Below are 15,543 nucleotides of genomic sequence, written 5' to 3' on the forward strand. Positions count from 1 at the left end.
GAGAGAGGTTATTCAGAGGCACAGAGTAGAGAGGGTTGAGCGTTAGAGAAAAAAACCAGATGAATCATGTAAACGATATGATTAATCAACACTCTGCTGTAATTACACAAACACTGTTAATCAACAGTCACAGATGATGACATCCAACCCCTCACGGTGCTGCTCAATGTGGCACAACTCACCCCTCAGGTAAATTATTTTCAAAGCACAGGAGGATGGGATCATACACAGAAAAGTTTGGCTAAATACCATTCTTTAGTGTCTTTTATGACCTTAAAGAGCACAGAAAGAGGAGGACTGGTCTCTTCACTGAGCATAGCAGCCATTTCTGATTGACAGTTGGAGGGTTTCTCATAACTCCTACAGTAGGCTGTGTCCCAAATGGTACCCTATTCTCTATATAGTGCACTACTTTTGATTAGCACCCAATGTGGTGAATAGGTGCCATTTGAGACGCAGCCCCTCTAGTCTCCTCTAACATCCTGCAGTGGGCTTAACTACGGCCTCTTCTCCCCTCTCACCAGGGGCAGAGTAAACCTTCTTTCTGAGCCAGCCTGACAGTATTACTGATGAAATACGCATCGATATGCACAGAGAGAGGGGAGAGAGAGAGAGAGAGAGAGAGAGAGAGAAGAGAGACTGGGGGAGACAGAGAGAGAAAGATAAATAGAGATAGGAGAGAGGGGGGACAGAGAGAGAGAGAAAGGGAAAGATAAAAAGAGAGAGTGGAGACAGAGAGAAAGAGAGAGCATAAGAAGGGTGTGCCTTCCATATTACGCAGACCTGGGCGAAGAGATGAATAAGTTATCAGCTTTAAAAAGTGCAGTCGGACCGACCAGGCCTGGCCAGAAATAGCCACAAACATCCTCCAATCAAATAGGAAGTGGATCCAACCGACAGATCCAAAAAGGGGGGGTAAAGGTTAAGTTTAGGCAAAGGGCTAGCAAACTGCCACCCGGAAGCCATACAAAATCTTTTGGCTGTATATACACTCACACTGCCAATCAAATACAATCATCACGATGTCCCTCTCTCAGGTCTCTGTCCAGTCAGTGACCACCTGGTTTGAAAGTCTCAATTATGATGACAAGCTGTCAGTGAGCATGTTTAAATGGTGTTATTGATTTACTGTAAAGTACATGAAGTTTCATCCCACTGCTGTCTGTGAAATTACTATTAGTCAGGAAAAGGAATCTAGATGGTGCAGTACCGCAGTTGAACACTAGAGGGAAGGCTCCAAGCTTCACAACACGTTTGGTATGTGCAGACCTCCAATACTATCAAATCAGTCAGGCAAAAATGTTGTGTGGACATAAAAAGTATCTTCATGTATGACTGACCATGCAACTACAACTTTGTTAAATGTCAAAATCACCCCACAACATTATGATAGGCATATGGGCAATATATACAAACACCATTCAAAGAGGACTGTATAGCTACAGTCCTAATTGTGTTCTCTGTTACTGTACTGTAGATTAAAAGGTGCTGCTGTAGCTGCATATGAACCCAGTAATGACATGCAAATCACAGTTCCACACAGTCCTGTGGGATTCAACCATATTGTCTGCAGTCTGTTGGTTCTTTTTAATAAAAGACAACGAGCTGTGGTGCTGTAACAGTCACAAGGGGCTCGCTACTTCTGTACTGTAATCTGCATCAATAAAATATTTGAAATGCATTCTGAGCGATCGGGACTGCAGGAGTCAGTGGACACAGTGTGTGTGCGCGTGCGTATGTGTGTAATGTGTATATGTGTGTGTGTGTCTGTGTGCATGTGTGGTGTGCACAGAAGACTGCAACAGATGTAGGATCTTCATTTGAGCCAGTTTGCTACTGCAGGAAAATAATCCTGCAGTAACAGGAAATGTGAATTATTATGTGGATTATAATTAATGGACATTGTTGTAGGGGTTGATATATTTTTCATAAGGGAAAATCAAGTCAGACATTTCTAAGTGGAAATTACAAACTTCAGAAGTGTTTTTTTAAACCTCAAATACACTACAAGTTTTAAATGTCCTGCATTGCAGGAACGTTCTCCAGCAACAGGGTGATCAAATGAAGATCCTACATCTGTAAATCAATGGTGTTCAAGTATGGGGTTCTGCAGACCAATATGGAGACCGGAGTATGGCTGAGTGGGTGTTTCGAAAGGAGTGGGTGTATGGAAAGCGAACCAGCTAAGTTGGCAGATTTGTTCTCACTCAAGACCCTTTTGCGTGGCAGACTGGGCTGCATGACGAGTCGAAAGGCGATGCCAATGTCAGTGCACCGGTTGTGTATGGAGGTGCTTGCCGACCTGAGGTGCTACCCATTGGGCAACTACCACAGTGTCGCCAGTAGTAACGTGGCAATATTTTTCCCTCCTATGATTTTATTTCAAGTAGGATAGCAGCCTACACAATAAATAACTAATAATTAACAGCCTACAGAATAAATAACAATTTGTCGGGGCATGGACTCTACAAGGTGTCGAAAGCATTTCCTAGGGATGCTGGCCCATGTTGACTCCAATGCTTCTCACAGTTATGTCAAGTTGGCTGGTGGACCATTCTTCATGCACACTGGAAACTGTTGAGCATGAAAAACTCAGCAGCGTTACAGTTCTTGACACAAACCGGTGCGCCTGGCACCTACTACCATATCCCGTTCAAAGGCATGTACAATTTTTGTCTTGCCTATTCACCCTCTGAATGTCACACATACACAATCCATGTCTCAATTGTCTCAAGGCTTAAAAATCCTTCTTTAACCTGTCTACTCCCCTTCATCTATACTGATTGAAGTGGATTTAACAAGTGACATCAATAAGGGATCACAGTTTTCAGCTGGATTCACCTGGTCAGCCTATGTTATGGAAAGAGCAGGTGTTCTTATTAAGGATTTGTATACTCAGTGTACATGCAGTCTACTCAATCGAGAGGGCATGAACGGCAACAACACCGGGACACAGTGTCCTTCGCTCCTGCTTGCAAAGCACTACTGTCCCGCAACGGCGTGGGAAGTAGATACCTAGTAGCCAATATCAGGGTGACAGTCACATAAGCACACAAATACAACGGAAACAAGCAACATCAATCAGTACTTTTAATAAAAAAATAAACAATAGTCAGTTTTATTAACTATTATTTAGACTCATCCTCTGGCTTCAAAATAGAAGTCCATACTATCGCGGTATGGTAGTAGCGTGGTAAGAAATGGTGGGGAAAAAACACATTTTCAATACACCCACTCCTTTCCTCACTCCCCTACTTTCCTTTTGTCACACCCACTTGCCCATACTCTGGTTGCCATATTGGGCTGCAGCTACCCTCTTCTCATGGTGTTCCCAATCTGCTAAATGGTGTTCTAATGTCGCCAGGGAAAGGTCGCCCATTGACAACTCCATTGATCCAGTGAGCAGTACCTCCCTCTTTCTTTCTTTCTTTCTTTCTTTCTTTCTTTCTTTCTTTCTTTCTTTCTTTCTTTCTTTCTTTCTTTCTTTCTTTCTTTCTTTCTTTCTTTCTTTCTTTCTTTCTTTCTTTCTTTCTTTCTTTCTTTCTTTCTTTCTTCCCCTTCAGAGTCTGACTTTGTTTTTGAGGTTGTTTTAAAACCGTCTGCCAAGATTTTATTTGTGAAAAAAAATGTTCCTTCAGGATCTGCTGCACCATCTTTCTGATTAAAAAGTGTTCGATTAAAATCTATACACACAGTACTGGAGAAACAAATGCTAAAACCTCAGCAGCTGATGTATTGCACTCATAGTTATAGCTTACAGTTATGGATAGTAGGAAAACAAGATGAGAGGAAAGAGGAAAAGACAGAGTTTGGGTCTAGGAGAAGGAGAAAGAGAGAGAGGAGGGGGAAGAGTATGCGTAAAATGTACAGTGTACTTGGAAAGAGTTCAGACCCCTTGACTTTTCTACATTTTGTTATGTCACAGCCTTATTCTAAAATGGATTCAATTGTTTTTTTTTTTCCTCATCAATCTACACACAATACCCCATAATGACAAAGCAAAAACAGGTTTGTAGACATTTTAGCAAAAACTGAAATATCACATTTACACAAGTATTCAGACACTTTACTCAGTACTTTGTTGACGCACCTTTGGCAGCGATTACGGCGTTGAGTCTTCTTTGGTATGACCCTACAAGCTTGGCACAACTGTATTTGGGGAATTTCTCCCATTCTTCTCTACAGATCCTCTCAAGCTCTGTCAGGTTGGATGGGGAGCGTCGCTGCACAGCTATTTTCAGGTTTCTCCAGAGATGTTCGATCGGGTTCATGTATGGGCTCTGGCTGGGCCACTCAAGGACATTCAGAGACTTGCCCCGAAGCCACTCCTGCGTTGTCTTGGCTGTATGCTTAGGGTCGTTGTCCTATTGGAAGGTGAACCTTCGCCCCAGTCTGAGGTCCTGAGCGCTCTGGAGCAGGTTTGTAATCAAGGATCTCTCTTTACTTTGCTCCGTTCATCTTTCCCTCGATCCTGACTAGTCTCCCAGTCCCTGCCACTGAAAACATCCTCACAGCACAATGCTGGCACCACCATGCTTCACCGTAGGGACGGTGCCAGGTTTCCTCCAGACGTGACACTTGGCATTCAGGCCAAAGAGTTCAATCTTGGTTTCATCAGACCAGAGAATCTGAGACCAGAGAATCTGAGAGTCATTTCGGTGCCTTTTGGCAATCTCGAAGTGGGCTGCCATGTGCCTTTTACTGAGGAGTGGCTTCCTTCTGGCCACTCTACCAAAAAGGCCTGATTGGTGAAGTGCTGCAGAGATTATGTCCTTTTGGAATCAAATAAAATAACATTTTATTGGTTACACACACACGTGTTTAGCAGATGTTATTGCGGGTGTACCGAAATGCTTGTTCTGTCATCTCCACAGAGGAACTCTGGAGCTCTGTCAGAGTACCATCGGTTTCTTGGTGACCTCCCTGACCAAGTCCCTTCCCCGATTGCTCAGTTAGGCTGGATGGCCAGCTCTGGGAAGAGTCTTGGTGGTTCCAAACTTCTTCCATTTAAGAATGATGGAGGCCACTGTGTTCTTGTAATTTTAGATTAAGGCTGTAACGTAACAAAATGTGGGAAAAGTCAAGAGGTCTGAATACTCTCCGCATTCACTGTATATGTGAAATGTATGGACATATGGCTGTAAGTGTTTTGGATAAAAACATCTTCTAAAGGGCATTTTTTATTATTTTTAATAGGATGAGAGGGTAGAGGAGGAAGAGGTGGAGGAGATAGAAAAGGGTCGAAGGAGTTGGAGAGGGATGAGAAGGAGGAAAGAAGGTCACCACAGTGATTATTTTGTTAATTACTCTTAATTTGTCACGCCCTGACCTGAGAGAGCCTTTTTATGTCTCTATTTAGGTTTGGTCAGGGTGTGATTTGGGTGGGCATTCTATGTCCGTGTTTCTATGTTTGGGATTTCTTTGTTTCGGCCGGGTATGACTCTCAATCAGGAACAGCTGTATATCGTTGTTGCTGATTGGGAGTCATACTTAGGCAGCCTGTTTTCCTTTGGGTTTTGTGGGTAGATGTTTTCCGTATAGCTACTTTGCCTTATGGAACTGTGTAGTCGTTGTTTTGTTTATTTTGTAAGTTTTCACTTTTCTCAATATTAAAAAAGATGAGCATTCATATTCCCGCTGCGTTTTGGTCCTGTGTTCACGACGACCATTACAGATCTACCCACCATAAGAGGACCAAGCAGCGTGGTAACACGGAGCAGAGGGTTCAGTGTTCGTGGACTTGGGAGGAAATTCTAGACGGAAAGGGACCCTGGAGACAAGCTGGGGAATATTGCCGCCTGAAAGAAGAACTGGAGGCAGCAAAAGCTGAGAGGCGGTGGTATGAGGCAAGGGAGCGCAGCAGGCACGAGAGGCAGCCCCCAAATCTTTTTTTGGGGGGCACACGAGAAGTTGGCCTGAGTCAGGAAGGAATTCTGAGCCAACTTCCAGTGCATACAGGAGGCAGCGTGGTACTGGTCAGGCACCGTGTTATGTGGCAGAGCGCACGGTGTCCCCAGTACGCGTTGAGCGCCTGGTGCGCTACATCCCAGCTCCTAACATCTGCCGGGCGAGAGTGGGCATCGAGCCAGGACGGGTGGTACAGGCCATGCGCTCCAGACCTCCAGTGCGTCTCCAGGACCCGGTCTATCCTGTGCCTGCGCCCAGAACCAGGCCTCCTGCATGTCTCCTCAGCCTGGTGAGTCCTGTGCCTGCACCCAGAGCCAGGCTTCCTGCATGTCTCCCCAGCCTGGTGAAGCCTGTGCCTGCTCCCAGAGCCAGGCCTCCTGCATGTCTCCCCAGCCTGGTGAGTCCTGTGCCTGTGCCCAGAACCAGGCCTCCTGCATGTCTCCCCAGCCTGGTGAGTCCTGTGCCTGCGCCCAGAGCCAGGCCTCCTGCATGTCTCCCCAGCCTGGTGAATCCTGTGCCTGTGCCCAGAACCAGTCCGGAGCCGCCCACCAGTCCGGAGCCGCCAGATCCGCCCGCCAGTCCGGAGCCGCCAGAGCCGCCCGCCAGTCCGGAGCCGCCAGAGCCGCCCGCCTGTCCGAAGCCGCCAGAGCCGCCCGCCTGTCCGGAGCCGCCAGAGCCGCCCGCCTGAAAGAGTCACCCGCCTGAAAGAGTCGCTCGCCAGCCGGGCGGAACAAGAGTCGCCCGCCAGCCGGGCGCAGCCAGAGTCGCCCGCCAGCCGGCACGCCAGCCGGGCGCAGCCAGAGTCGCCCGCCAGCCGGGCGCAGCCAGAGTCTCCCTCCAGTCCGGGGCCCGCTGCGAGGGTCCCCAGTCCGTGGTCGGTGGCAGGAGATCACGCTCTAGGGGAGCCATTTAAGTGGGGTGAGCCAGTGGTGGAGCAGGGCCTGCGTCCCACTCCAGAGCCTCCACCACGGAGAAATGCCCACCCAGACCCTCCCCTATAGGTTCAGGTTTTGCGGCCAGAGTCCGCACCTTTTTGGGGGGGGGGGTACTGTCATGCCCTGACCTGAGAGAGCCTTTTTATGTCTCTATTTAGGTTTGGTCAGGGTGTGATTTGGGTGGGCATTCTATGTCCGTGTTTCTATGTTTGGGATTTCTTTGTTTCGGCCGGGTATGACTCTCAATCAGGAACAGCTGTATATCGTTGTTGCTGATTGGGAGTCATACTTAGGCAGCCTGTTTTTCCTTTGGGTTTTGTGGGTAGATGTTTTCCGTATAGCTACTTTGCCTTATGGAACTGTGTAGTCGTTGTTTTGTTTATTTTGTAAGTGTTCACTTTTCTCAATATTAAAAAAGATGAGCATTCATATTCCCGCTGCGTTTTGGTCCTGTGTTCACGACGACCATTACATAATTAAATAAAAATGTGTGTTGTCAGGCTTCCCAGCATCGTAGCTCACAGTAAGAGAGGGCTGGAGAGGTAACTTCTGAGAAGAGGCCCTGCAGGGAACTCTGGGTAAATCTTTCTGTGTTCTGTGAAGGGGGCGAAGAAATAACAGAGGCTGATTCTGATCTTTTTTTCCACTAATTGGTCCTTTGACCAATCACATCAGATCTTTTTCAGAGCTGATCTGTATGGTAAAATGACCAATTGGTGAATTTTTGTTTTATCAAAGTTTGGCTGCCTGTCTAAATGCAGCCAGAGACTCTCGCTCTCTCTCTCACACACACACACACACACACACAGAGAGAGAGAGAGACACGAGGAGACACACAACCTTCCAAAACACTCCACTACCAGAGCCAGACAACCTTGACCAAGGGCACCATTAATGCATTTAAAACAATGACTTTTTTCCATATCTCTCTGTCTCTCTGTCTCGGCAGATCAGGAGACAATCAAACAATATGTCATCTGAAGGACAAATTTTGTAACAATACTCTTACAGGATAGGAATAAACATATTTTGTAACAATACTCTTACAGGATAATTCTACGGAAGAAACTTTTTTATTTTGTATTTTTTTATTTCACTTTTATTTAATCAGGTAAGCTAGTTGAGAACAAGTTCTCATTTACAACTGCGACCTGGCCAAGGTAAAGCAAAGCAGTGTGACAGAAACAACAACACAGAGTTACACATGGAATAAACAAGCACAAACACAATAGAAAAAAAGAAAGTCTATATACAGTGTGTGCAAATGGCATGAGGAGGTAAGGCAATAAATAGGCCATAGTAGCAAAGTAATTTAGCAGATTAACACTGGAGTGATAGATGAGCAGATGATGATTAACAGATGATGGTGTGTAAGTAGTGATACTGGTGTGCAAACGAGCAGCAAAGTAAATAAAAACAATATGGGGATGAGGTAGGTAGATCGGGTGGGCTATTTACAGATGGACTATGTACAGCTGCAGCGATCGGTTAGCTGCTCAGATAGCTGATGTTTAAAGTTAGTGAGGGAAATGTAAGTCTCCAGCTTCAGCGATTTTTGCAATTCGTTCCAGTCACTGGCAGCAGAGAACTGTAAGGAAAGGCGGCCAAAGGGGGTGTTGGCTTTGGGGATGACCAGTGAGATATACCTGCTGGAGCGCGTTCTACGGGTGGGTGTTATTATCGTGACCAGTGAGCTGAGATCAGGCGGAGCTTTACCTAGCATAGACTTATAGATGATCTGGAGCCAGTGGGTCTGGCGACGAATATGTAGCGAGGGCCAGCCGACTAGAGCAAACAGGTCGTAGTGGTGGGTGGTATAAGGGGCTTTGGTAACAAAACGGATGGCACTGTGATAGACTATATCCAATTTGCTGAGTAGAGTGTTGGAAGCTATTTTGTAGATGACATCGCCGAAGTCAAGGATCGGTAGGATAGTCAGTTGTACTAGGGTAAGTTTGGTGACGTGAGTGAAGGAGGCTTTGTTGCGAAATAGAAAGCCGATTCTAGATTTGATTTTGGATTGGAGATGTTTGATATGAGTCTGGAAGGAGAGTTTACAGTCTAGCCAGACACCTAGGTATTTGTAGTTGTCCACGTATTCTAGGTCAGAACCGTCCAGAGTAGTGATGCTAGTCGGGCGGGCAGGTGCGAGCAGAGAATGGTTGAAAAGCATGCATTTGGTTTTACTAGCGTTTAAGAGCAGTTGGAGGCCACGGAAGGAGTGTTGTATGGCATTGAAGCTCGTTTGGAGGTTAGTTAACACAGTGTCCAAAGAAGGGCCAGATGTATACAGAATGGTGTCGTCTGCGTAGAGGTGGATCAGGGAATCACCCGCAGCAAGAGCGACATCGTGGATATATACAGAGAAAAGAGTCGGCCCGAGAATTGAACCCTGTGATACCCCCATAGAGACTGCCAGAGGTCCGGACTACAGGCCCTCCAATTTGACAAACTGGACTCGAAGTAGTTGGTGAACCAGGCGAGGCAGTCATTTGAGAAACCAAGGCTATTGAGTCTGCCGATAAGAATACGGTGATTGACAGAGTCGAAAGCCTTGGCCAGGTCGATGAAGACGGCTGCACAGTACTGTCTTTTATCGATGGCGGTTATGATATCGTTTAGTACCTTGAGCATGGCTGAGGTGCACCCATGACCAGCTCGGAAACCGGATTGCACAGCGGAGAAGGTACGGTGGGATTCGAAATGGTCAGTGATGTGTTTATTAACTTGGCTTTCGAAGACTTTAGAATGGCAGGGCAGGATGGATATAGGTCTATAACAGTTTGGGTCTAGAGTGTCACCCCCTTTGAAGAGGGGGATGACCGCAGCAGATTTCCAATCTTTAGCGATCTCGGACGATACAAAAGAGAGGTTGAACAGACTGGTAATAGGGGTTGCAACAATGGCGGCGGATCATTTTAGAAAAATAGGGTCCAGATTGTCTCGCCCAGCTGATTTGTACGGGTCCAGATTTTGCAGCTCTTTCAGAACATCTGCTATCTGGATTTGTGTGAAGGAGAAGCTGGGGAGGCTCGGGCAAGTAGCTGCGGGGGGTGCAGAGCTGTAGGCCGGGGTTGGGGTAGCCAGGAAGAAAGCATGGCCAGCCGAAGAGAAATACTTATTGAAATGTTTGATTATCATGGGTTTATCGGTGGTGACCATGTTACCTAGCCTCAGTGCAGTGGGCAGCTGGGAGGAGGTGCTCTTGTTCTCCATGGACTGTTCTCCAACTTATTTTGTAACAATGGCCTACTCAGAGTATAGGTCTAGGGAAAAAGGAAAATTATTGTTGATTTTCCATAACTACAGTACAGCACTCTGGTAACAAACATGAAAACAAGAGGTTATCTAACGCCAATCCTCTAGTTACTTTAGACTATAGTCAGTTCAACCCTATCATAATAAAATCATTAAAAACTATTGTCATTCCTCTCAACGAGCAGAAATGCCTAGACTAGACTGGAGAGGCCTCTCTTTCTCTGCCTTCAGACAAAAACAGCACTCCTCTCATAGTCTCTCTAGACAGGTAGGTTGCCTCCAACAATGTACCAATGTTCCAGCCCTAGATCTGAGATTTCCTAGACTACTCATCTCTAACTAGCTTACACCAAAAGAAAACATGTTATTTTCTATTCACAGTTAGTAAGTGGAGACTAAGTGGGCATGCAAAGTATTCCTGTATAAACATGAAATCATGTTAATTAAGTCAGAAATCAGGAGAAGACAGTTTACTGCTGTGATACAGAGGAACCAACCAGTCTACAGTATTTACATCTAGTTGACTTTAAACAGCCCAGAACAGATAAATACACAGACAGACAGACAGACAGACAGACCAAGACAGGACAGAAATAACATACAGAATCTCTCTGTACGTCTGTGAGAAATTTGACTTTGCCTAGTTTTATAAACTATCGTATCCTGTTTTAAGTGGCTGAATAAGTATAATACATGTGTTACCTTACAGCTTAATAATGAGAACTGTTTTAATAATATATATTTTAAACGACAGAAAAGGGAGGACGAGGAAACAAAACATGTAGATTGAACTGAAACAGAATGTTAGGTAATGGGAGTGTCGAGAGAAGACTAACATGATCATGAATAAAATGAGGACACATAACTCAAAACATAGCAAATGCTAAATAAATATACACACACACACACACACACACACACACACCGAGACCAATGGAACTTATGGGAAAGTGTTCTTCATTGCAAACTGTCATTGCAAATTAATGAACATTAATAAAATGGGGACAATTCAATTAAAAACATGAAATACATACATAAATCAATACTGGTAACTAAAAAGATAAATAAATTAAGAAAAGAGAGATGCTAAGATTAAGTAAGTGAAGGGTCAATTGCAACCAACATTGAGACCCTTCTCTACACAAGGTGATCTCTTGATATGCGCTATTATCACATACACCTGATCTCAAAACCAAACAGTATCTCTTGATATGCGCTATTATCACATACACCTGATCTCAATTGCAACCAATATTGGCCACCATTTTACTCCCTAAAGCTAATTGCGGTGTTAACTTTTAGTCCTGGTTGCTGCAAATATTTTTGAAGACCAATTCGCCCTCTGGGGAGTATTATCTTCGGTATAAATCAGACCTTTTATTTGAGCAAACTAAGCACAGATTTAACTATTTGACAATCATTCCGTACAGCTGAACTGAGCTGCGCGTTACGTTCTGCCTGTTAGTTGCAATTGACCCGTAAATAGTAAGATGATAAAATAGGATAAAGTAAGTGAAGTGAGTTGGTAAAATACCTCCTTCCAGGGACTTGCTAAACAGGGTATAGTTCGACGGCGAACAGACAGGCGGCGGGAGTCAGAAATATGGCGTACATCGTGGAGGTAGTAGGAGCGGGTGTCACCAGTCCCGTAAAAGCTGTCCCACGGTTGGTTGGTTTGGAACAAGCCTGGTGCGTTCTGCTGACTATAATAAAACACTTTGGTTAGCACATACACAAAAACATACACACACGCACTTACACTATCACTGTACTTTGAACACGCAGGCACACACATTATACACACACACACACACACACACACACTCACTCTTTCTCTCATTCTATCTTTCTGTAAAATGGATACACCCACTATATTACAGTATATCTGTCAAACTGTCTAAGTGATGTGAGACAATAAGGCTATGATAAATAATTAATAAACAAGTGAACCATTCCAAAGATATACAGTAAACACTGAATCAATTAAAACATTCAATATAACTGTCATCTTAAACCAAATCTAATATGAATCAATATAATCTCCTCTACGTTAAGAGGACCCGAGGACCCAAAATCAATAAGCGTTATCTCGTTATGAGTAAATCAAAAACGCATCACTGGACTGGAGATGAGGTCAGATAAATCGTATCCACAATGTATTTTACCTACATAGCGAATCAAAGCGTCAAATCATGTTGATTGAGAGGAGTATTTCTAAGTATTCTGTGAATTCTATGGAGAAAGCTTAATCCTGAAAGTCACAGTGGTTACAGATAAAAAGATCACATCACTGAGCTGTAGATCACTTTCAGAGGTGTGACCGCAGATTCTGCATGCCCTTACAGGGTGTGTCTGTGTGTTTGTGTATGTGTGTGTATGTGCATGTGCGAGAGTGTGTGTGTGACACATGAGGGATGGCAGTTTATAGGGAGTGGTGACTCAGAGCTGACCAGATCCCAACCATCCAGAGAGTTGTTAGTCAGACCACAGAGACCTAGCGATCAATCCTCAACATAACAAGCTTCCCTCCTGGGAGCGCTGCCCCCGTCCCCCCACACACACACACGTACACTGCAGCGACAGCAGAGAGATCCCTCCAGATTCAAGTCAAAATTCAATGTTTTTGAAGGTCCTCAGGATGTCGAGAGACTCTGTCAAAACCGGATCTGGGACTGAACTAGGGTCTATAAAATAGGAGTTCTGCTGCTTAGAGACCACTGCACCATCCATCCACAACGAGTTAGCAAGGCTAGTCTTAACAAATGGCTAAACTTAACCGTGGAGTTGTTTTTCTGTTCTAAACCATCAACTTAACCCACGTCGCCACTAGGGGCAACCCAAGCCAAGCAGTTGTGGACGGGGATGGTGGATGGGCGTAGTCCGCAGTCCGCAGACTCCGTCTCCGAGGGCGACAGAGCCTAATGAGTAGTGACAAACAGAGTTGGGATACAAGGCAGACCTGCCTCTCTCTGGAGGAGTGTGTTTGTGTCTGGTAACAGGATCTGTGTTTGATAAGAGCTCAGCTGGGAACGATGACACGGAGAACACTGTCACGTGTCTCACCCTGAGAGCTGCAGGACACACACACACACTCTGCAGATTTACGAGTGAAGAGTCATAAGAGCGGTGAACCAAGAACCTTCTGTAACTTGACAGAGGTACATCGGGACATGCATCCCAACACACACACACACACACACACACACACACACACACACACACACACACACACACACACACACACACACACACACACACACACACACACACACACGTTTAAACATTCACACAGATATGTACAGTGTATTGCAAAAATATTCAGACCCCTTGGATTTCTTAACATTTGATTGTGTTACACAGTGGAATTAAAATGGATTTAACTGTCATTTTTTGTCAACAATCTAAATTACATTGATTATCCCAAACATTAGGAACACCTCAACTACCAGGCGGTGTCAGAGGAAGGCCCTAAAAATTGTCCAAGTCTCTAGCCACCCTAGTCATAGACTGTTCTTTCTGCTACCGCACGGCAAGCGGTACCGGAGTGCCAAGTTTAGGTCCAAGAGGCTTCTAAACAGCTTCTACCCCCAAGCCATAAGACTCCTGAACATCTAATCAAATGGCTACCCAGACTATTTGCATTGCCCCCCCCCCCTTTTACAGCGCTGCTACTCTCTGTTGTTATCATCTATGCATAGTCACTTTAATAACTCTACCTAGATGTATATATTACCTCAACTAACTGGTGCCCCCGCACATTGACTCTGTACCGGTACCCCACTGTATATAGTCTCGCTATTGTTATTTTACTGCTGCTCTTTAAATACTTGTTACATTTATTTCTTATTCTTATCCGTATTTTTTAAACTGCATTTTTGGTCAGGGGCTCGTAAGTAAGCATTTCACTGTAAGGTCTAATACAATTTGATTTGATGTTGACTCCAATGCTTCCAACAGTTGTGTCAAACTGTTGAGTGTGAAAAACCCAGCAGTGTTGCAGTTTGGTGCACCTAGCACCTACTACCATACCACGTTCAAAGACATTTAAATCTTGTGTCTTGCCTATTCACCCTCTGAATAGCACGCATACACAATCCCCATCTCATTTGCCTTAAGGCTTAAAAATCCTTCTTTAACCTGTCTCCTCCCATTCATCTACACTGATTGAAGTGGATTTAACAAGTGACATCAATAAGGGACCATAGCTTTCACCTCAATTTACCTGGTCAGTCTATGTCATGGAAAGAGCATGTGGTCGTAATGTACAGTGTATGTATAGTCGTCGCATAAGTATTTAGCCCCTTTGTTTCAGCAAGCCTAAATTAGTTCAGGAGTAAAATTTGGCTTAACAAATAATATAATATGTTACATGGACTCACTCTGTGTGAAATAATAGAGGTTGACATGATTTTTGAATGACTAACCCTTCCTCTGTCCCCCATACAGTACATACAACATCTGGCCACTCAGTCAAGTGTCGAATTTAAAGCACAGATAAAACTACAAATACCAGGGAGCTTTTCGAAAGCCTCATAAAGAAGGGCAGTGATTGGTAGAGGTAACAAATCAGACATTGAATGTATCTTTAAGCATGGTCAAGTTAATAAGTATGCCCTGGATGAGGTATTACACCACCCAGACACATCAAAGATAGTCGTCCTTCTGAATTCAGCTGCAGGACCGGAATGAAACTGCTCAGGGATGTAAACATGAGGCCAATGGGAATTTTAAAACAGCTACAGAGTTTACTGGCTGTGATGGGAGAAAATTGAGGACGGATCAACAACATTGTAGTGACTCCACAATAATGACCTAAATAGCAGAGTGAAAAGAAGAATACAAATATACAAAATACATCTACAACACAAGGCCAAATCTATACTGGAGTTGCTTACCAAGAAGACTGACTGGCCAGGTTACAGTTTTGACTTAAATCTGCTTGAGAATCTATGGCAAGACTTGAAAATTGCTGTCTAGTCATGATCCCCAAAATCTTGACAGAGCTTAAATAAATTTTAAAAGAATAATGGGTGTGCAAAGCTCTTATAGACTTACCCAAGAAGACTCACAGCTGTAATCAATGCCGAAGGTGTATCTAACATGTATTGACTCAGGGAGCTGAATACTTATGCAACAACTATATTTTAGTTATTCCATTTTTATTAATCTAAAAAAACAAATGCATTTTTCTTCCACTTTGACTTTATGGAGTATTTTGTGTAGATCATTTTTTTAAATACATTTTAATCCCACTTTGTAACACACAAACATTTGAAGAAATCCAAGAGGTCTCAATACCTTTGCAAGGCACTGTAGATACAAAAACATGTTCCCACATACACAAACTAATACACAGCCAATTTATTGTTCTAAACATTGACAAATAAATAAATCACTAAGGATGCCAGCTAGTCACTGATGTCAGCCAGTTAGTGTATACGAA

The sequence above is a fragment of the Salmo salar genome, chromosome ssa24, assembly GCF_905237065.1.
Source record: "Salmo salar chromosome ssa24, Ssal_v3.1, whole genome shotgun sequence".
NCBI classification, from domain to species: domain Eukaryota; kingdom Metazoa; phylum Chordata; class Actinopteri; order Salmoniformes; family Salmonidae; genus Salmo; species Salmo salar.